At 47.0% G+C, this 22,083-nt stretch overlaps 1 protein-coding gene and 1 long non-coding RNA gene across 3 annotated transcripts in view; one reads left to right on the top strand and one right to left on the bottom strand.

Annotated features, from left to right (window-relative positions):
- Positions 1 to 2,853, bottom strand: part of LOC142316212 (uncharacterized) — a 48,687-nt gene extending 45,834 nt beyond the window's left edge. The window contains exon 1 of the long non-coding RNA XR_012754629.1: positions 2,727 to 2,853. This is a non-coding gene — a long non-coding RNA (uncharacterized LOC142316212). The remainder of the gene's footprint in view (positions 1 to 2,726) is intronic.
- ZBTB7A (zinc finger and BTB domain containing 7A) overlaps positions 93 to 22,083 on the top strand; it is a 68,245-nt gene continuing 46,254 nt past the window's right edge. The window contains exon 1 of one of the 2 annotated variants that reach the window (XM_075352603.1): positions 93 to 162. The gene's annotated coding sequence lies outside the window, so the exon portion shown is untranslated. Of the gene's footprint in view, positions 163 to 2,190; positions 2,715 to 22,083 lie in introns of those variants that run through there. The other variant, XM_075352604.1, reaches the window with a different exon arrangement.

Genomic DNA, 22,083 nt, shown 5'->3' with positions numbered 1-22,083 from the left:
TGTGTGACAGCAGGTCTCACCAGTGTGGTGGCAGAATGTGCTTCTCCTTTAAGAGAAGGGAGTACCCCAGCGCGACCTCACAGCAACCAGGAAGGGAGCAGCAGAGCGGCGGCGCAGAGGTCTGTGCACAGCGCCGGCACATATCTACCTCCCCGGCAGCAGGTAGGAAGCTGCGCACGCCCACAACCAAGGACCGAGGCTCGAACTCGGTTCCTAGAAACGACCGCCATAGGACACGATGACAAGAAGCTGCGACCATAACATCATCCTGCTCCGGGGCTCTAACCAGCGGCATAACGCGAGCGCACAGCACTGAGGCGTCCGTACAGCTCGATGCTCGGTTATGTGGCAGCACCTACAACTCGACAAACGCCAATACGTTGGTTCAGCGTGAGAGAGGGAGGAGGAAAAGGCCAATACGGGCCGGGCACTAGAGACGTCTGCTGGGTATCTGGGACTTGTAGTCCCCTCACTGATGCAGCGCTGCGGATCACAGAGCCCTGCTGGACTGCATATCCCAAGGTGCAGCGCAACTGACAGCAAAGCTAATGATATACTTGATAGGAGGGCCGGATGATGACTATCCCTCGTCCAATAGAAGCGCGCGATAGAAGGGGCGAGAAACCGTCACTGGCCAATCATGTTAGGTTCCTGTTACTTGTGCGGCTCATTAACCCTTCCCTAACTGCTGCGGCTCTGATATTTACAAACACCTGCTAGTGATCTGTCAGCATAGTCTGAAGGGCTTGTACGTGCTGCAGTTAAAGGTGGTGACCTGTGACTGCGGGTGACCTATGGCTGCGTGGTCAGATGCGGTGACCTGTGACTGTGGGTGACCTGTGGCTGTGTGGTCAGATGCGGTGACCTGTGACTGCGGGTGACCTGTGGCTGTGTGGTCAGATGCGGTGACCTGTGACTGTGGGTGACCTATGGCTGTGTGGTCAGATGCGGTGACCTGTGACTGCGGGGTGACCTGTGGCTGTGTGGTCAGTTGCGGTGACCTGTGACTGCGGGTGACCTATGGCTGTGTGGTCAGATGCGGTGACCTGTGACTGTGGGTGACCTGTGGCTGTGTGGTCAGATGCGGTGACCTGTGACTGCGGGTGACCTGTGGCTGTGTGGTCAGATGCGGTGACCTGTGACTGTGGGTGACCGGTGACCTGTGACTGCGGGTGACCTATGGCTGTGTGGTCAGATGCGGTGACCTGTGACTGCGGGTGACCTGTGGCTGTGCAGTCAGATGCGGTGACCTGTGACTGCGGGTGACCTGTGGCTGTGCGGTGACCTGTGATTGCGTGTGACCTGTGGCTGTGCGGTCAGATGCAGTGACCTGTGACTGCGTGTGGCCTGTGGCTGTGTGGTCAGATGCAGTGACCTGTGACTGTGGGTGACCTCTGGCTGTGAGGTCAGATGCGGTGAGCTGTGATTGCAGATGACCTATGGCTGTGCTGTCAGATACAGTGACCTGTGATTGCGGGTGACCTGTGGCTATGCGGTCAAGGGTGGTAACCTGTAACTGCGGTTTAATGGTGGTGGTGACCTGTGACTCTGTGGGTGACCTGTGGCTTTGTGGTCAGAGGCAGGTGACCTGTGGCTGTGCGGTCAGATGTAACCTGTGGCTGTGTGGTCAGAGGCGGGTGACCTGTGGCTGTGCGGTCACATGCGGTGACCTGTGGCTGTGTCCTGTGGCTCTGTGATCAGAGGCGGGTGACTTTGGATGACCTGTGGTTTAGCGGTCAGATGCAATGATCTGTGATTCTGTGGGTGACCTGTGGCTGTGCGGTCAGATGCAGTGACCTGTGGTTTAGCAGTCAGATGTGGTGATCTGTGACTCTGTGGGTGACCTGTGGCTGTGTGGTCAGATGCGGTGTTAAGTGGCTGTGTGGTTACAGGTGGGTGACTCTAGGTGACCTGTGGCTGTGCGATCAGATGCGGTGACCTGTGGCTGTGCAGTCAGATGCGGTGACCTGGGGCTGTGTGGTCAGAGGTGGGTGACTCTGGGTGACCTGTGGCTGTGTGGTCAGATGCGGTGACCTGTGGCTGTGTGGTCAGATGCGGTGTTAAGTGGCTGTGTGGTTACAGGTGGGTGACTCTAGGTGACCTGTGGCTGTGCGATCAGATGCGGTGACCTGTGGCTGTGCAGTCAGATGCGGTGACCTGGGGCTGTGTGGTCAGAGGTGGGTGACTCTGGGTGACCTGTGGTTGTGCAGTCAGATGCGGTGATCTGTGACTCTGCGGGGTTAGGCAGATAAGCAGTAGCAGGCAGACTGTTCGCACTATGGCACACTTGCTTGAGCTTATCTGGTATGGAATTATAGCCTGTGCTATACCAGGCTCTGCACCGGAAGGACCTGGCACACACTGACAGACTCAGAGCATGCCAGCAGAGAGGTTCTGTCAGCCCCTCACCATAGAGCTGCGCGGGAAGCTCGAAGCCCCACCTCAGAGAGGCTGGGTGGGGGGTGGCAAGATGCCAATCTACCAGTGACTGTTCCGTGTGTGTGTCCGTGAGCTGAGAGCCTCCCTGCTGTGGGGGAGCAGCTGGAGACGAGACTGACTCAGGTGTGACAGTGGGAATTAGAGGGGCATGTACTCAAGGGAGAGGGGCTGTACCAGGTCAGATATGGTGCCAAGCCACTGTTTCCAAAAACCCAGGACAGAGGATGATGGGCAGGCCAGGAGTGGATCCAGGAAGGGCGCAGGTCATGTTTGGGGTCAGTACTCACCTAGTAAGGTTGGCCAGCTGCATACGGACTACCACCATGACGATATGACAGGACTGTATCAAGTGCCAGTATAGTCAAAAAAACCCAACTCTACCACCTGTCCTTTGGGAGAGGTGTTCTGGGCACGTCACCCTGTAGGAGTTTGAGGGTGGGGTTGCTGAGTGTTACGGGAAGGTAACGCACTCACAGCCCAGGATAATGCCCGCTGTGCTATCGCACATTCGCCAGGAAGACTATCAGTAGCATATCAGCATATCTGGGACATCCAGACAGTTAGTAGGGTACAATCTGCTGACTTTTGGGGGCTGTATGTAGGTTACTGCATAACACGTCTGGTAGAAGATAATGGATCATTATGTAATTCATTGTGGTGATAATGAATATAGCAATTTATGGGCTGTTTTTTTTCTATTAACACTAGAAGTCCCAGAAATGTCGAGCTCCATAGGGTTCCAATGGTAGAAATGTTAAATGACCCCTCTCTGGGACTTCTAGTGTTAAACCTGTATTAGTGCAGTAATGTCCACAAGTGTGTGGTTCACATATACAATATCACACACCTTAGTGGAAAAGACACGGACAGCTAACTAGTATGTCCTCCTGGGAAAGCCTGGGCTGTCTCTGTGAGCCGGTTTACTGATGGATCATGTGTCAGTTAATTATTGCTCCCCAGGTCTTATTATATGGGCAGATAAAATGCGTGGATAGACACTAGCAAACAGCAAACACTGCTGGCTTTACATGTGACAGCCAATGTGCTAACGATTGTTACTGCTAACGATTGTTACTATGAATGCTCTTCCTCATACTGTTTGCATTATTGTCGGCATCTCTGCACATGTGCTGATTGCTGGCCAGCTACAACAGTAAAAAAAGCAAAATAGCGTGAGAATTAAGATATACAGTACCTTTTAATCAGATTTCTTTATAACTACAAATGTGAACAATATGTGATTATAAAAATGATTAACCAAGTCACGTACCAGGAAATTAATCCAACAATCTATTACCATTACTTACAGTTGATTATAAACGATCTCAACCTCTCTGGGTCATGAAATACTGTCTCAAACACAACAATAAAGCCGGCTTTACACGCAACGACATCGCTAACGAGATGTCGTTGGGGTCACGGAACTTGTTACGCACATCCGGCCTCGTTAGCGACGTCGTTCCGTGTGAAACGCACGAACGACCGTTAACGATCAAAATTATTCACCTAATTGTTGATCGTTGACACGTCGTTCTAATCCCAATTATCGTTGCTGTTGCAGGACGCAGGTTGTTCGTCATTCCTGCGGCAGCACACATCGCTATGTGTGACTCCGCAGGAACGAGGAACATCACCGTACCTACGGCCGCCCGCAATGAGGAAGGAGGTGGGCGGGATGTTCAGCCCGCTCATCTCCGCCCCTCCGCTTCTATTGGGTGGCCGCTTAGTGACGCCGCTGTGACGCCGAACAAACCGCCCCCTTAAAGGATTGTTCAGCGGCCACACCGACGTCGGTGAAGAGGTAATTGCGTGTGACGCTGCCGTAGCGATATTGTTCGCTACGGCAGCGATCACCGCGTGACGCGCCACCGACGTGGGCGGGTGCTATCGCTTGCGACATCACTAGCGATGTCTCAGCGTGTAAAGCCCGCTTAAGGATTGATGTTAATAGCCAATGTAGGTTGCAGCAAAATCGGAGATATAATCTAGAATCACAGTCTGATTACACTGACAGAAATTATCCCCGCCTAGAAACAGCCCCCACAATAAATGGCATTCATCAGAGGAATATACAGTGGTATAGGTTCAAGATTACAATTATTTATCAACTAGCTGTAGTACCTAGGCGTTGCCCGGGATAGTTACTGTCTCTCTGTCTCTGTCTGTCTCTGTCTGTCTGTATCTGTTTCTCGCTCTTTCCCTGTGTTTGTCTGTCTGTATCTATCTGTCTGTCAGTCCCCGTCTGTCTCGTTCCCCGTCTGTCTCGTTCCCCTTCTGTCTCGTTCCCCTTCTGTCTCGTTCCCCGTCTGTCTTGTTCCCCGTCTGTCTTGTTCCCCGTCTGTCTTGTTCCCCGTCTGTCTTGTTCCCCGTCTGTCTTGTTCCCCGTCTGTCTTGTTCCCCGTCTGTCTTGTTCCCCGTCTGTCTTGTTCCCCGTCTGTCTTGTTCCCCGTCTGTCTCGGTCTTTTTCCCTGTCTCTTTACTTGTTTCTGTTTCTTTCCCTGTCTAGTTACTTGTCTCTGTCTTTCCTTGTCTGTTTCCTTGTTTTTGTCTCTTTCCCTGTCTCTTTCCCTGTCTGGCTGTGTCTTTCCCTGTCTGTCTCTTTCCTTGTTTCTGTCTCTTTCCCTGTCTGGCTGTCTCTTTCCCTGTCTGTCTGTGTCTGTCTTCCTCTGTCTCTCTCTTTCCCTCTCTGTTTGTGTCTGTCTGCCTCTGTCTGTCTCTTTGACTGACTGTCTCTTTCTGACTCTCTATCAGTCTGACCATCGACATCTTATTATTTCACACAGAAGCTTCTTATACTAACAATTTTATTCCTAAAGCAACCACTCACAGCTCCTATTAATAACCTAATATCTCGCCACTCCATTGACTTTAATGGAGGCAGGATTTTTGTAGAGTAACTGTAAAGCGTGGGGTTAAATTTTCCCATCCAAACATAGTCTATGACGTTCCCTGAGTCACATGGAGTGTCTGTGCAAAATTTTGTGATTGTAAATGTGACGGTGCGGATTCCTTTAGCGGACATATATATACATACATACCTGCATACATACATACATACATTCCTACCTACACACATACACTCAGCTTTATATATTAGATATACCAATTTGGTTGACAGTTATCATAAAACCAAACATCAGTGGATAACATTATTTCCCTTAGGGGAAATAGCTTAGTTCTGGTTTTCAATACAGAAGCATCTCAGGCCTCAAGGTCCCTCCTATAACAACACAGGTCCTCACTAGTGTTGAGCGAGTATGCTTGTCACTACTCGGTACTCGCACGAGTATCACTGTACTCGGGCTACTCGGCGGGTACCGAGTAATCTCGCGATACTCGTGCTGTACTCGTGGTCTTCATTCCTGCATGTTGGCGCTCTTTTGAGAGCCAGCCCTCATGCAGGGATTGGCTGGCAGACCACTGCAATTCCACAGCCCTGTTAGTTGTGGAATTGCAGTGATTGGCCGGCCCTCACAGCATGACCGTGCCTTTAGCCCGACACTTCCCCGCTTGGCTAAGCCCCCTCCCGCACTCCACTCCGCATGTGTATGTATATATATATATATATACACGCATACACACACACGCACGTTTTTTTTTTTTACTTTACATTTTTATGGTTTCTACATGCTGCCGGGGGTCATTTCAGAATAATACTCGGGTCTCCCATAGGATAACATTGGGCTCGGTGCTTGGGCCGAGTACACGAGTATCTTGGGATGCTCGGCCCGAGCCACGCGCACCCGAGCTTTTTGGTACTTGCTCATCACTAGTCCTCACCCTAATCACCCACAGACTTCTGTACTGACAAGGACAGACCACAGCTCTCCTTGTGACCTGAACCTAAGGCTACTTTCACACATCCGGTTTGAGCAGTGCGGCTCAATCCGGCTGTGAAACCTATGCAACGGATGTGGCGAAAACACCGCATCCTTTGCATAAGTTTTTACATGCGGCCCGTCCGTTTTTTTCCGGTTGCGGCACGCTACTGAGCATGCGCAGTGGAAGAAACCGCATGCGGCGGCCGGATGCGTTTTTTCCGCATCGCGCCGCATCCCGCGTCCATAGGCATGCATTGAAAAATGAGCCGCAGCGGCCGGATGCGGCGCAATGCGATTTTTTTTCCGGAGCAAAAAACGTTGCAGGCAATGTTCCATCCGGCCGCGGCATCGGCTAAATCTGCCGCATGCGGCAAAAACCGGACCGAACGCAAGCCCATGCGGCACAATACAGCACTAATGTAAGTCTATGCAAAAAACCCCGCAACCGGCGGCAAAAAAAACGGTTGCGGTTTTTCTGCAGAGCGCCGTATTGTGCCGCAGAGCAAAAACCGGATGTGTGAAAGTAGCCTAAATTGTCCTCTGTGTCTCTTCCCGACATGTTTCTTCCTTCAACTAGGAATCAACAGGGGAATGTTTAGACGACCACAGGAAAACTCATTCCATCTTCCCAATGACAGCAATTCAGAGAATAGAGAAGCCTCACCGACAGACGCTAATCCCCTCATATAGCCGCATATATTAAATTAACAGCAACACATGTGAGTGACCGCTCACCTGACCACAGAGTCCGCCTATAATGATTATTGTGCTGTAGTTGCCCATGTGTGCATCACCATCATGCCTGCATGTCTAATAGTGCGTGACATGCACGCTGAAACGCAGACTGTATCCAGAAATAGATCAATAAAGTTGATCTCCGATTAACCGATGGGCCCGCGCATGCGCATCATGGTGCTCCGATCTGCTGGTCAGAAGAATCGATACTGCGTCCATCCCACACAGGCGCACTGTACTACTCCATGTTGGCATGATGACCGTGTCACTCGTGACATGCATGCTGGAACACAAATCATATGCAGATTCTAAGGCCAATGCAATCAATCCATGAACAGATGATAAACCTGTGCATGTGCACTGTGATACAACGACCTTCACACCCAGGAAATCAATCCTCTCTTTGTCTTATGCAGGCGCATCTCTATAATGCAATTTAAAATGCCAGGCGCCAATCGCATTAGGGTCCCTGCATGTTTAACAATTACAAATAAACCTTTTATGTGTCAAAACGGGGGGATATAATAATTTGCTCTGTATTTCATATGCCATGATATTATAATTCATATATGTACAGTGCCTACAAGTAGTATTCAACCCCATGCAAATTTAGCAGGTTTACACATTCGGAATTAACTTGGTATTGTGACATTTGGACTGTAGATCAGCCTGGAAGTGTGAAATGCACTGCAGCAAAAAAGAATGTTATTTCTTTTTTTTTTTTTTTTTTTTTTTTTAAATTGTGAAAAGTTTATTCAGAGGGTCATTTATTATTCAACCCCTCAAACCACCAGAATTCTGTTTGGTTCCCCTAAAGTATTAAGAAGTATTTCAGGCAGAAAAAACAATGAGCTTCACATGTTTGGATTACTTATCTCTTTTTCCAGCCTTTTCTGACTAATTAAGACCCTCCCCAAACTTGTGAACAGCACTCATACTTGGTCAACATGGGAAATACAAAGGAGCATTCCAAGGCCATCAGAGACAAGATCGTGGAGGGTCACAAGGCTGGCAAGGGGTACAAAACCCTTTCCAAGGAGTTGGGCCAACCTGTCTCCACTGTTGGGAGCATCATCCGGAAGTGGAAGGCTTATGGAACTACTGTTAGCCTTCCACGGCCTGGACAGCCTTTGAAAGTTTCCACCCGTGCCGAGGCCCGGCTTGTCCGAAGAGTCAAGGCTAACCCAAGGACAACAAGGAAGGAGCTCCGGGAAGATCTCATGGCAGTGGGGACATTGGTTTCAGTCAATACCATAAGTAACGTACTCCACCGCAATGGTCTCCGTTCCAGACGAGCCCGTAAGGTACCTTTACTTTCAAAGCGTCATGTCAAGGCTCGTCTACAGTTTGCTCATGATCACTTGGAGGACTCTGAGACAGACTGGTTCAAGGTTCTCTGGTCTGATGAGACCAAGATCGAGATCTTTGGTGCCAACCACACACGTGACGTTTGGAGACTGGATGGCACTGCATACGACCCCAAGAATACCATCCCTACAGTCAAGCATGGTGGTGGCAGCATCATGCTGTGGGGCTGTTTCTCAGCCAAGGGGCCTGGCCATCTGGTCCGCATCCATGGGAAGATGGATAGCACGGCCTACCTGGAGATTTTGGCCAAGAACCTCCGCTCCTCCATCAAGGATCTTAAGATGGGTCGTCATTTCATCTTCCAACAAGACAACGACCCAAAGGCCACAGCCAAGAAAACCAAGGCCTGGTTCAAGAGGGAAAAAATCAAGGTGTTGCAGTGGCCTAGTCAGTCTCCTGACCTTAACCCAATTGAAAACTTGTGGAAGGAGCTCAAGATTAAAGTCCACATGAGACACCCAAAGAACCTAGATAACTTGGAGAAGATCTGCATGGAGGAGTGGGCCAAGATAACTCCAGAGACCTGTGCCGGCCTGATCAGGTCTTATAAAACACGATTATTAGCTATAATTGCAAACAAGGGTTATTCCACAAAATATTAAACCTAGGGGTTGAATAATAATTGACCCACACTTTTATGTTGAAAATTTATTAAAATTTAACTGAGCAACATAACTTGTTGGTTTGTAAGATTTATGCATCTGTTAATAAATCCTGCTCTTGTTTGAAGTTTGCAGGCTCTAACTTATTTGCATCTTATCAAACCTGCTAAATCTGCAGGGGGTTGAATACTACTTGTAGGCACTGTATACCAATGCTGTCATGGTGTTAAGATTCATGTACGTACTACAATGCTTGCATGTTGACATCCCAAGGGGCAAATCAAATCAATTCCCCTCCAATCATGGCCGTATTTCATGATCAAATTATGACAACCTATCTACAATATGCGGTCTATCATATTCATGGGGACAAGCTAAAGGGACAATATCATTCAGAAGAAACATCCCATTCATTAGGAAGAATACATCTGGGATCTGCTTTGATCATAAAAAGTGTGGTCAAGCTCTTTTCACATATGACGCAGTTACCGTCGCAATAAAAAAAATTGGGTTATCTCTGGACTGGTCCTAAACGAATTAGGGATACATTACCCCATACCCCAAATTAGGTGTGGATACAATAGTGTTAGATAAAGGTATCCTTCTGCTGAGTATATGAATGAATTAAAAACTATCATTACGGATGGCTTGAAGGTCAGAGTCACTGATAAATCTGAATTTGAGTTCTTGATACCCCCAAACAGAGTGATATCGATCTTTTACTTTTCTCTGGTAAATTCACAAGGGGTGGACCCCTTGAGGGGACGACCCATTGTGTCTGGGGTAGACAGTCTAGGTCAAAATCCAGGCATCTATCTTGATAAAATTCTTAAAGGCTTTGTGGGAGCTCTGCAATCCTTTACATAGGAGATCGGAGGTATCCCTGGTAAACTGGATAGTCTTGGTGTCAGCCCCAATGCAATCCTGGTAAGTATTGTTGTTGAGGTGTTATACTCATCGATCCCTCGTGAATTCGGACTAGAGGCAGTGAAATATTTCTTGCAAACAAGGGGTTGTCAGTTTGGACCACATAATGATTTTGTCTTGAAGCTCCCTAGATACTACCTCACAAGGAATTTCTTTCTTTTCAATCACAGGTCCTTCAACCAGCTCAGGGGCACTGCGATGGAGAGCCCGCGTGCCCTCACGTATTCAAATTTGTTCCTGGTCTGATGGGAGGAGACTTGTGTTTCCATCGATGGTAGTAGTGCCACTGATAAGATCGAGATGTGGGCACGCTACATTGATGACATTTTTGTAATTTGGAACGGATCGAAGTGTTTGTGGCCGAGTTAAACAGGAATGATATACTCCTACGCTTCACGTTTGAAACTGATACATCGGTGCTGGCATTCCTTGATGTGTATGTAAAAAAAAAAAAAAAAAAGGGGAACAGACTGTGTAATCACTATTTCATCCTATCAGAAACAGACAGTGACGAAATTGCTGTTGAGTTAGAGTAGTAATAACCCAGAGGTATTGAAGAGGGGAATTCAGAAGGGTCAGTATCTTCGTATACGAAGAAACTGCTGAGATACTATGACTGTTCAAAATCAGGCAAGGGAGCTTAGAGAAAAATTTTAGAGGAGAGGATACCCTGAGAAACATCTCAAACAGGCATTTAATTTAGCCAAGAAAATGAAAAGGAACAAATTGTTAGTTCCTAAAAGAAGGGAGGACAACAAAGAGAGAAGATTTATCACGACATTTAACAATGAGGCAGTGGACATAAGACAAGTGTTACAGAAACACTGGTCTGTTCTTCTCCTTGATGATAATATTGGTAAATATATCAGTATAAGACCAGAGATCACATACAAAAAGGAGAGGTCCCTTAGGGACAGACTACCATAGTTCATAGCCACTTTGACCCTCCAAATGATCAAAATTGGCTGAAATCGAAGCTGAGGGGCTGTTTTCATTGTGGAAATTGTGTGGCATACCGGCATGTTTTGGTTCGGAAGACACTTAAGAGCAATGTTACAGGCAGAACCTACTCCATCAATGGTTTTATCAACTGTAAGACACAGGAGGTAATTTATAAAGCCATGTGGATGCGGTGTTGAATATGTCAGAAAAACAAAACGTGAATTTAGACGTCGACGATCATGTTGGAGACATTTTGCACAAAAGGGAAACGCCAATAGCTAAGCATATCAACACCGCACATAGAGGAGACATCTCCTGGTTGACTTGTTTCATGGGGATTGATCAGATAATGAAACCAGCAAGAGGTAGCATGTGGGATCAGACATTACTCAGGGAATCTACAGTCATGGCCAAACGTTTTGAGAATGCTACAAATATTAATTTTTACAAAGTCTACTGCTTAACCTTCTCTAATGGCAATTTGCATATACTCCAGAATGTCATAAAGAGTGATCAGCTTAACAGGAATTACTTGCAAAGTCAATATTGGCTAAGAAAATGAACTTTAACCCCCAAAACACATTTCAACATCATTGCATTCCTGCCTTAAAAGGAGCAGCTAACATTGTTTTAGTGATTGTTCCATTTACACAGGTGTGGGTGTTGATGAGGACAGGGCTGGCGATCAATCAGTCATGATTAAGAAAGAATGACACCACTGGACACTTTAAAAGGAGGCTGGTGCTTGGTATCATTGTTTCTCTTCAGTTAACCATGGTTATCTCTAAAGAAACACGTGCAGCCATCATTGCTCTGCACAAAAATGGCCTAACAGGGAAGAGTATCGCAGCTACAAAGATTGCACCTCAGTCAACAATCTATCGCATCATCAAGAACTTCAAGGAGAGAGCTTCCATTGTTGCCAAAAAGGCTCCTGGGCGCCCAAGAAGGACCAGCAAACGCCAGGACCGTATCTTAAAACTGTTTCAGCTGCGGGATCGGACTACCAGCAGTGCCGAGCTAGCTCAGCAATGGCAGCAGGCTGGTGTGAGTGCTTCTGCACGCACTGTGAGGCGGAGACTCTTTGAGCAAGGCCTGGTTTCAAGGAGGGCAGCAAAGAAGCCACTTCTCTCCAGAAAAAACATCAGGGACCGACTGATATTCTGCAAAAGGTACAGGGAGTAGACTGCTGAGGACTGGGGTAAAGTCATTTTCTCAGATGAATCCCCTTTTCGATTGTTTGGGACATCTGGAAAACAGCTTATTAGGAGAAGAAGAGGTGAGCGCTACCACCAGTCTTGTCTCATGCCAACTGTTAAGCATCCTGAAACGATTCATGTGTGGGGTTGCTTCTCGGCCAAGGGAATCGGCTCACTCACAGTCTTGCCTAAAAACACAGCCATGAATAAAGAATGGTACCAGAATGTCCTCCAAAGCAACTTCTCCCAACTGTCCAAGAGCAGGTTGGTGCCCAACAATACCTTTTCCAACATGATGGAGCACCTTGCCATAAAGCAAAGGTGATCACTAAATGGCTCATGGAACAAAACAGAGATTTTGGGTCCATGGCCTGGAAACTCCACAGATCTTAATCCCATTGAGAACTTGTGGGCAATCATCAAGAGACGGGTGGACAAACAAAAACCAACAAATTCTGGCAAAATGCAAGCATTGCTTATGCAAGAATGGTCAGCTATCAGTCAGGATTTGGTCCAGAAGTTGATTGAGAACATGCCAGGGAGAATTGCAGAGGTCCTGAAGAAGAAGGGTCAACACTGCAAATATTGACTGGCTGTATTAACTCATTCTAACTGTCAATATAACCTTTTGGTACTCATAATATGATTTCAATTATATTTCTGTATGTGATGTAAACATCAGACTAAACACAATTAAAACCAGAGGGCAACAGATCATGTGAAAATATAATTTTGGTGGCATTCTCAAAATGTTTGGCCATGACTGTAAATGGATTTTTGACTTGAAAACGACAGCACCTTTGGGACTGAATGAGCAGCTGAATTTCAATTGTCTTTTGTGATCAGTGATATTCCTTCATTAGTCATAATCCATGAGATCTATTATTGGTGATTATTTTTGAATGATAGGGATCGCTGGTAAGTTGCTAGAAGGTTGCTGGTGAGATGTCACACTGCGACGCTCCAGTGATCTCACCAGCAACCTGACCTGGCAGGGATCGCTGGAGCGTGGCTACACGAGTTGCTGGTGAGCTCACCAGCAACCAGTGACCAGCCCCCAGTCTCCTAGTTACAGCACACATCGGGTTAATTACCTGATGTGTGCTGCAGCTAAATGTGCACAGAGCAGGGAGCAGCGCACAATGCTTAGCGCTGGCTCCTTGCTCTCCTAGTTACAGCACACATCGGGTTAATTACCTGATGTGTGCTGCAGCTAAATGTGCACAGAGCAGGAGCCGGCACTGACAGTGAGAGCGGCGGAGGCTGGTAACAAAGGTAAATATCGGGTAACCAAGGACAGGGCTTCTTGGTTACCCGATATTTACATTGGTTACCAGCCTCCGCAGAAGCCGGCTCCTGCTGCCTGCACATTTAGTTGTTGCTGTCTCGCTGTCACACACAGCGATCTGTGCTTCACAGCGGGACAGCAACAACTAAAAAATGGCCCAGGACATTCAGCAACAACCAACGACCTCACAGCAGGGGCCAGGTTGTTGCTGGATGTCACACACAGCAACATCGCTAGCAACGTCACAAAAGTTGTTCGTTAGCAGCGATGTTGCTAGCGATGTTGCTTAGTGTGACGGGGCCTTTAAGCCATATCACAATTCCACAAACTATCTGCTCTTTCTCCTTTTACTGCTACCTCTTTCAGGCGATATCTCTCCTAATCCCGGTCCACCCCATGCTAACTTTACCCCTCCCCCACCTCTCATAGAAACCCTGCTTACCTCATTAACATTAGTTATACACCTTCATCTCCCTCTTTTAACTGTGCTCTCTGGAATCCACGGTCTGTATGTAAAAAGCTTCCTTACATCCACAACTTCTTTCTCAATAACTCTCTTAATCGACTAGCCCTCAAGGAAACCTGGATTCAGGATTCTGACACTGCTTCCTCTGCTGCCATTTCTCATGACGGCTTACAGTTTTCCCATTCACCAAGACTGGAGAATAGACATGGTGATGGAGTCGGCTTACTCCTGTCCCCACAATGCACTTTCCTGGTCATATCCCCCCCAGCTCCATCTCGCTCATTCCCTTCTTTCGAGGTCCACACCATCAGGCTCTTCCATCCCCTCTCCTTCATAGTAGCAGTCATATACTGTCCCCCAGGCTCACCCACCCAGTTCCTTGATCACTTTTTAGCCTGGCTGCCGCACTTCATGTCCTCAGAATTACTAACCCTTATCCTGGGAGACTTTAACATCCCCATGAGCAGCCGACCTCCTCATCTGCATCCCAGGTTCTATCGCTAACCACCTCCCTTAGCCTCTCACAGCTCTCATCCTCAGAGACACATGAAGACGGTAACATCCTTGACCTTGCTTTTGTCCGCCTCTGCTCAATGTCTTACTTTGACAACTCACCTCTTCCCCTCTCTGACCACAACATCATTTCCTTCAAGCTCACAAACCCTCCCTTTCCTGTCCTGATATGGCTGTAAATCACTACAATCACACATTCAGAAGTCTCCCTCACCCTCAGAACCTCCAAAGAGAGTAAAACAGCCCTGGCTCACACCCCAAACTCGATTTCTCCAGCGATGCTCCAGGAGTGCCGAACGCCTTTGGAGGAAAACCCGCACACCAGAAAACTTCATCCATTACAAATTCATGTTAAGAATCTACAACTCTGCCCTTCACCTTGCCAAACAGACCTATTTCACCACCCTGATCTCCTCTCTTTCCAACAATCCAAAAAAGCTCTTTTCACTCCCTCCTCAGTCCCAAAGTTCAGACCCCTATCACAGACCTTCATGCTGATGACCTGGTCTCATACTTCACAGATAAAATCGAAAACAACCTCCAAGAGATCAGCTCCCAGCCGCTAAGCGTCGTGATTCCCATCCCTCACCACATCCCGTCCGGCTCACTTTCCACATTTGACCCAGTCAGAGAGGAAGAAGTCACCAGGTTCCTCTCTTCTTCTCGTGCTACCACTTGCACTTCTGATCTCTTCCCCTCACACCTACTCCAGTTTATCTCTCAAGTTGTCACTACTCACCTAACTAAAATCTTCAATCTATCTCTCTCTCTTCTGGTATCTTCCCCTCCTCCCTTAAACACTCTATCATTACTCCATTATTAAAAAAAAACCTCTCTTGTCCCATCCTGTACCAACAACTACAGACCAGTCTCCAACTCTCTTTCATATCCAAACTCTTGGAGCGCCTGGTCTATTCCCGTGGAATACCCATTACCTCTCCACTCACTCTCTGCTAGATCCTTTACAGCAGGGGTGGGTAACTTTTTTTCTGCCGGGGGCCATTTGGAAATTTCTACCACAGTTTGGGGGGGTCCGGACAAAATTATCAACTTGAAAATTACCCTTATATATTTGGTCAAACAATTAACTCACTGTGGCGGCTTGAGCTTCTATTCTTTGGTGCAGCTGTGATGTCAAGTTATATTGATCTTCTTGCTTCTCTCGACTGCTTTTCCAGGTTTCAGTTGGCTGTGACTGCTGTATATACATCACAGGAGGGGATGGGGGCCTATGCATCTTAGGGGAGGGTTGGGCGGAATATAGATCACTTTGGAGGCTGGGGGGCATAGACATGACTAGGGAGAATGGGGGCATAGACATCAAAGGAGATGCTGAAGGCAAATACATCATTGGGGAGGGCTGGGAGGAATATACAGTACAGACCAAACGTTTGGACACACCTTCTCATTCAAAGAGTTTTCTTTATTTTCATGACTCTGAAAATTGTAGATTCACATTGCAGGCATCAAAACTATGAATTAAGACATGTGGAATGAAATACTTAACAAAAAATTGTGAGACAACTGAAAATTTGTCTTATATTCTAGGTTATTCAAACTATCCACCTTTTGCTTTGATTACTGCTTTCCACACTCTTGGCATTCTCTTGATGAGCTTCAAGAGGTAGTCACCGGAAATGGTTTTCATCTCACAGGTGTGCCCTGTCAGGTTTAATAAGTGGGATTTCTTGCCTTATAAATGGGGTTGGGACCATCAGTTGTGTAGTGCAGTAGTCTGGTGGATACACGGCTGATAGTCCTACTAAATAGACTGTTAGCTGCTTTGTTCTTGCCATAATACAAGTTCTAAGTAAAGACAAACGAGTGGCCATTATTACTTGAAGAAATTAAGGTCAGTCAGTCCGAAAAATTGGGAAAACTTTGAATGTGTCCCTAAGTGCAGTGGCAAAAACCATCAAATGCTAAAAAGAAACTGGCTCACATGAGGACCGCCCCAGGAAAGGAAAACCAAGTGTCACCTCTGCTGCGGAGAATAAGTTTATCCGAGTCACCAGCCTAAGAAATCGCAGGTTAACAGCAGCTCAGACTAGAGACCAGGTCAATGCCACACAGAGTTCCAGCAGCAGACACATCTCTAGAACAACTGTTAAGAGGAGACTTTGTGCAGCAGGACTTCATGGTAAAATAGCTGCTAGGAAACCACTGCTAAGGACAGGCAACAAGCAGAAGAGACTTGTTTGGGCTAAAGAACACAAGGAATCTGTGCTTTGGTCTGATGAGTCCAAATTTGAAATCTTTGGATCCAACCACCATGTCTTTGTATGACGCAGAAAAGGTGAACGGATAGACTTTACATGCCTGATTCCTACCGTGGAGCATGGAGGAGGAGGTGTGATGGTGTGGGGGTGCTTTGCTGGTGACACTGTTGGGGACTTATTCAAAATTGAAGGCATACTGAACCAGCATGGCTACCACAGCATCTTCCAGCGGCATGCTATTCCATCCTGTTTGCGTTTAGTTGGACCATAATTTCTTTTTCAACAGGACAATGACCCCAAACACACCTCCAGGCTGTGTAAGGGCTATTTGAATAAGAAGGAGAGTGATGGGGTGCTACGCCAGATGACCTGGCCTCCACAGTCACCAGACCTGAACCCAATCGAGATGGTTTGGGGTGAGCTGCACCGCAGAGTGAAGGCAAAAGGGCCAACAAGTGCTAAGCATCTCTGAGAACTCCTTCAAGACTGTTGGAAGACCATTTCCAGTGACTACCTCTTGAAGTTCATCTAGAGTATGCCAAGAATGTGCAAAGAAGTAATCAAAGCAAAAGGTGGCTACTTTGAAGAACCTAGAATATAAGATATATTTTCAGTTGTTTCACACTTTTTTGTTAAGTATTTCATTCCACATGTGTTAATTCATAGTTTTGATGCCTTCAATGTGAATCTACAATTTTCAGAGTCATGAAAATAAAGAAAACTCTGAATGAGAAAGTGTGTCCAAACTTTTGGTCTGTACTGTACATCATTAGCAAAGTTGCAGCGCATAGACGGGCTGTTTGCATAGACATTACTGGGGGGGTACATACATCACTGGTGGTATATACATCATTATTGGGGAGTACAGACATAGCTGGGGGGCATAAACATTGCAGGGGAGGGCTGGGAGGAATATACTTAACTAGGGAAGCAGCGGGGCATAGACATCACTGGGGGTACAAACATCACTGGTCAGCACAGACATCACTGGGGCTATATACATCACTGGGGTGTACAGACATAGCTGGGGGCACAAACATTGCTGGGGGCATAGACATAGCTGAGGGAGCACAGACAGACCTGGAGGAGGCTGGAGGCATACAGACAGACAGACCTGGAGGAGGCTGGAGGTAGACAGACAGACAGCCCTGGGGGAGGCTGGAGGCAGACAGGCCTGGGGGAGGCTGGAGGCAGACAGGCCTGGGGGAGGCAGACAGACAAACAGCCTGGGGGAGGCTGGAGGCAGACAGACAGATCTGGAGGAGGCTGGAGGTAGACAGACAGACAGACCTGGGGGAGGCTGGAGGCAGAAAGACAGGCTGTGGGCACAGAGAGCGCTGCTGAAGCCGGGCACAGAGAGCGCTGCTGAAGCCGGGGACAGAGAGAGCTGCTGCCGCCGGGGACAGAGAGCGCTGCTGAAGCCGGGGATAGAGAGAGCTGCTGCCGCCGGGGACCGCTGTGGGCACAATAAGACCTGGGAGATGATGGTGCAGTCACTCCTTTTCTGCTGGATTGTAGCCACCTCGCACCTACCCCGCCTACAAAGTACGTCCTCATGCTAGCCAGTGCCAGCGTGGGGACATAGTCCTTCGGAATAGGAATTACAGCGTTCAGCGGGGTTTTAAAGGGCCAGCAGCCAGCAAGATGCGGCTGCTGCCCCAGTACTGCGGTCCCTGGGAATCTGTCCGGGGGTCGCAGAAAAAGTCATTGCGGGCCGCATACGGCCTGCAGGCTGGAGGTTCCCCACCCCTGCTTTACAGTCTGGCTTCCACCCCCTACACTCAACAGAAACTGCCCTCATTAAAGTGAATAATGACCTTCTGACAGCAAAACGTAATGGTGACTACTCTCTGCTTATTCTTCTTGACCTCTCTGCAGCCTTCGACACTGTTGACCATGATCTCCTTCTCTCTATGCTCCATTCAATTGGCCTAAAGGACACTGTGCTCTCCTGGTTCTCTTCCTATCTTTCTGGCTGCTCATTCAGCGTATCATTTGCCACCTCCACATCTTCTCCTCTTCCTCTCACTGTTTGGGTCCCTCAAGCTTCAGTCCTTGGCCCTCCTTCTTTTCTCCCGCTACACTGCCCCAATTGGACAGAAAATCAGTAGATTTGACTTCCAGTACCATCTTTATGCTGATGACACACAACTATACACCTCACCCCCGCTGTACTACAGAACACCAGTGACTGCAGTTTGCAACATCATGTCTGCTCTCTATCTGAAACTTAACCTTTCTAAAACTGAATTGCTTATATTCCCTCCGTCTTCTAAACTTCCTAAACCTGACATCTCCCTCTCTGTTTGCGGCACCATGATAACTCCTAGGCAACAGGCTTGCTGTCTGGGGGTTATACTCGACACAGATTTCTCCTTCACCTCCTATATACAATCTCTTGCCCGCTCCTGTCGCTTTCACCTCAAGAACATCTCTAGAATCCGCCCCTTTCTCACAATGGAAACTACAAAAACCCTCACCCTGGCCCTGATCTACTCCCGATTTGACTATTGTAAATCTCTATTAACTGGTCTCTCCCTAACTAGACTCTCTCCTTTACAATCCATCCTTAATGCAGCAGCCAGGGTCACCTATCTGGCTAACTGTTACTTGGATGCTTTTGCTCTGTGCCAGTCATTGCACTGGCTACCCATATATTACAGGATCCAATTCAAATTGCTTGTTCTCACCCACAAAGCTCTCCACACAGCGGCACCCCCTACATCTCCACCCTCATCTCTGTCTATCATTCTACCCGTTCTCTATGCTTCGCAAATGATGTTCGACTATCTACACTAATTTGAACCTCCCATCCAAGGATCCAAGACTTCAGTTGGATCAAGCAGTTGTCTTGCAAGGTCTACCGGACCTGAGCTTGTCAAAAGCATCTCCAGTCTCTTCAAATCTTTTTTTAATTCTTTGTACTTGATGCTGAGACACATTAAAGGTGCTCGCCACTTCTGCAGTGGATCTGGTCTTCAGCCTCTTGATAATCAAGGCTTTGGTCGCAGGGTGGATTTTTGGCATGTTGTCAGAGGTCACGTTGCAGTTCAAGTGAAAGTCTGGGGTGCTGGGTTTCTTTTTTATACACACCCACTAATTAACCAATTATTTAGTGAGCACAGGTGAGGATGTAAACTAGGATTGGGTGCATTATATGACAAGGCGACAAAACTTTTGTCTTGCCAAAATCTGACCTTTCTGTGTTCATTAAATGGTTAATATTTCAGCTTTGCAGCATCAATAGCTTTCATAAGCTAAACCAAATTTGGGAGTGTTTCAGCTTTCAAAAGAGTAATTTATGAAACCAATGGATGAATTTAAAGTCAGGTTATAAGCTTTTACTTACATAACATGGATAAGCGACAGAACTTTTGTCAGAGACTGTATATGAATCTTAACATTATGACAGGATTGATATACATATATGAATTATAATATCATGGTATATGAAATACAGAGCAAATTATTATATCCCCCATTTTGACACATAAAGGGTTTATTTGTAATGGTTAACAGTGCAGGGACTTAAAATCTAATGCGATTGGCGCCTGGCATTTTAAATCGCATTATGCGTAAGACTAAGGGTATGTGCGCACACTGCAGTTTTGTTTCTCCATTGAAAACCGTACCCTCTGGCAGAAAAAAGCACCTCCGGCTAAAAAAAGCATAATAAAACGCATGCATTTTCAGTGCGTTTTTGCAGCATTTTAGTGCATTTTTGCCCCTGAGGTTTTTTTAACATTGTCAATGGCAAAATACAGAGAAAGACGCAAAAAAGAAGTGACAAGCCGCTTATTTTTTCTCAACCAAAACTGCATTCAAAAAAGAAACAACATGTGCTCAGCCTTTCGGATTTCTCATAGACTTTGCTGGCGAAGGTCATACATGCAGTTTATGATCACAACTGCATCCAAAACTGCACCAAAAAAGCAGCAAAAATCAGCATGTGCACAAGGCCTTAGAGAGGATTGATTTTTTTAGATCTGAAGGTCGTGGTATCACAATGCACATGCGCGGGTTTGTCATCCGTTCATGGATTGATTGCGTTGGTCTTAGATTCCGGATATGATTTGCTTTCCAGCATGCATATCACAAGTGACATGGTCATCATGCCAACATGGAGTAGTACAGTGCGCCTGCGTGAGATGGACGCAGGATCGATTCTTCTGACTAGCAGATCGGAGCACCATGATGCGCATGCGCGGGCCCATCGGTTAATCGGAGATCAACTTTATTGATCTATTTCTGGATACAGTCTGCGTTTCAGCGTACATGTCACGCACTATTAGACATGCAGGCATAATGGCGATGCACACATGGGCTACTACAGCACAATAATCATTATAGGCAGACTCTGTGGTCAGGTGAGCGGTCACTCACATGTGTTGCTGTTAATTTAATATATGCGGCTATATGAGGGGATTAGCGTCTGTCGGTGAGGCTTCTCTATTCTCTGAATTGCTGTCATTGGGCAGACGGAACGAGTTTTCCTGTGGTCGTCTAAACATTCCCCTGTTGATTCCTAGTTGAAGGAAGAAACATGTCGGGAAGAGACACAGAGGACAAGTTAGGTTCAGGTCACAAGGAGAGCTGTGGTCTGTCCTTGTCAGTACAGATGTCTGTGGGTGATTAGGGTGAGGTCCTGTGTTGTTATAGGAGGGACCTTGAGGCCTGAGATGCTTCTGTATTGACCACCAGAACTAAGCTACAGTATTTCCCCTAAGGGGAATAATGTTATCCACTGATGTTTGGTTTTATGACAACTGTCAACCAAATTGGTATATTGATAAATAATTATGATCTTGAGGAATCTATACCACTGTATATTCCTCTGATGAATGCCATTTATTGTGGGGGCTGTTTCTAGGTGGGGATAATTTCTGTCAGTGTAATCAGACTGTGATTCTAGATTCTATCTCAGATTTAGCTGCAACCCACATTGGCTATTATTAACATCAAGCCTTATTGTTGTGTTTGAGACAGTATTTCATGACCCAGAGAGGTTGAGATCGTTTATAATCAACTGTAAGTAATGGTAATAGATTGTTGGATTAATTTCCTGGTATGTGACTTGGTTGATCATTTTTATAATCACATATTGTTTAAATTTTTAGAGTTTTAAAGAAATCTGATTAAAAGGTATACCTTAATTCTCACGCTATTTTTTTTTTTTGCTTAAAGGTGAGTCTTAAGCGGGCTTTACACACAACGACATCGCTATCGATGTCGCTGGTGAAATCACCCGCCCCCGTCAGTTGTGCGTCACGGGCAAATTGCTGCCCGTGGCGCACAACATCGCTTATACCCGTCACACATACTTACCTGCCTAGCGACGTCGCTGTGGCCGGTGAACCGTCTCCTTTCTAAGGGGGCGGTTCGTTCGGCGTCACTAAGCGGCCGCCCAAGAGAAGTGGAAGGGCGGAGATGAGCGGGCCGAACATCCCGCCCACCTTCTTCTATCCTCATTGCGGCCGGCCGCAGGTACGGTGATGTTCCTCATTCCTGCGGAGTCACACATAGCGATGTGTGCTGCCGCAGGAACGACGAACAATCTGCGTCCT

The sequence above is a fragment of the Anomaloglossus baeobatrachus genome, chromosome 1 (genome assembly GCF_048569485.1).
Source record: "Anomaloglossus baeobatrachus isolate aAnoBae1 chromosome 1, aAnoBae1.hap1, whole genome shotgun sequence".
NCBI lineage: Eukaryota > Metazoa > Chordata > Amphibia > Anura > Aromobatidae > Anomaloglossus > Anomaloglossus baeobatrachus.
The sequence above is the reverse complement of the archived record's forward strand: the minus strand, read 5'-3'. Positions and strand labels throughout refer to the sequence as shown.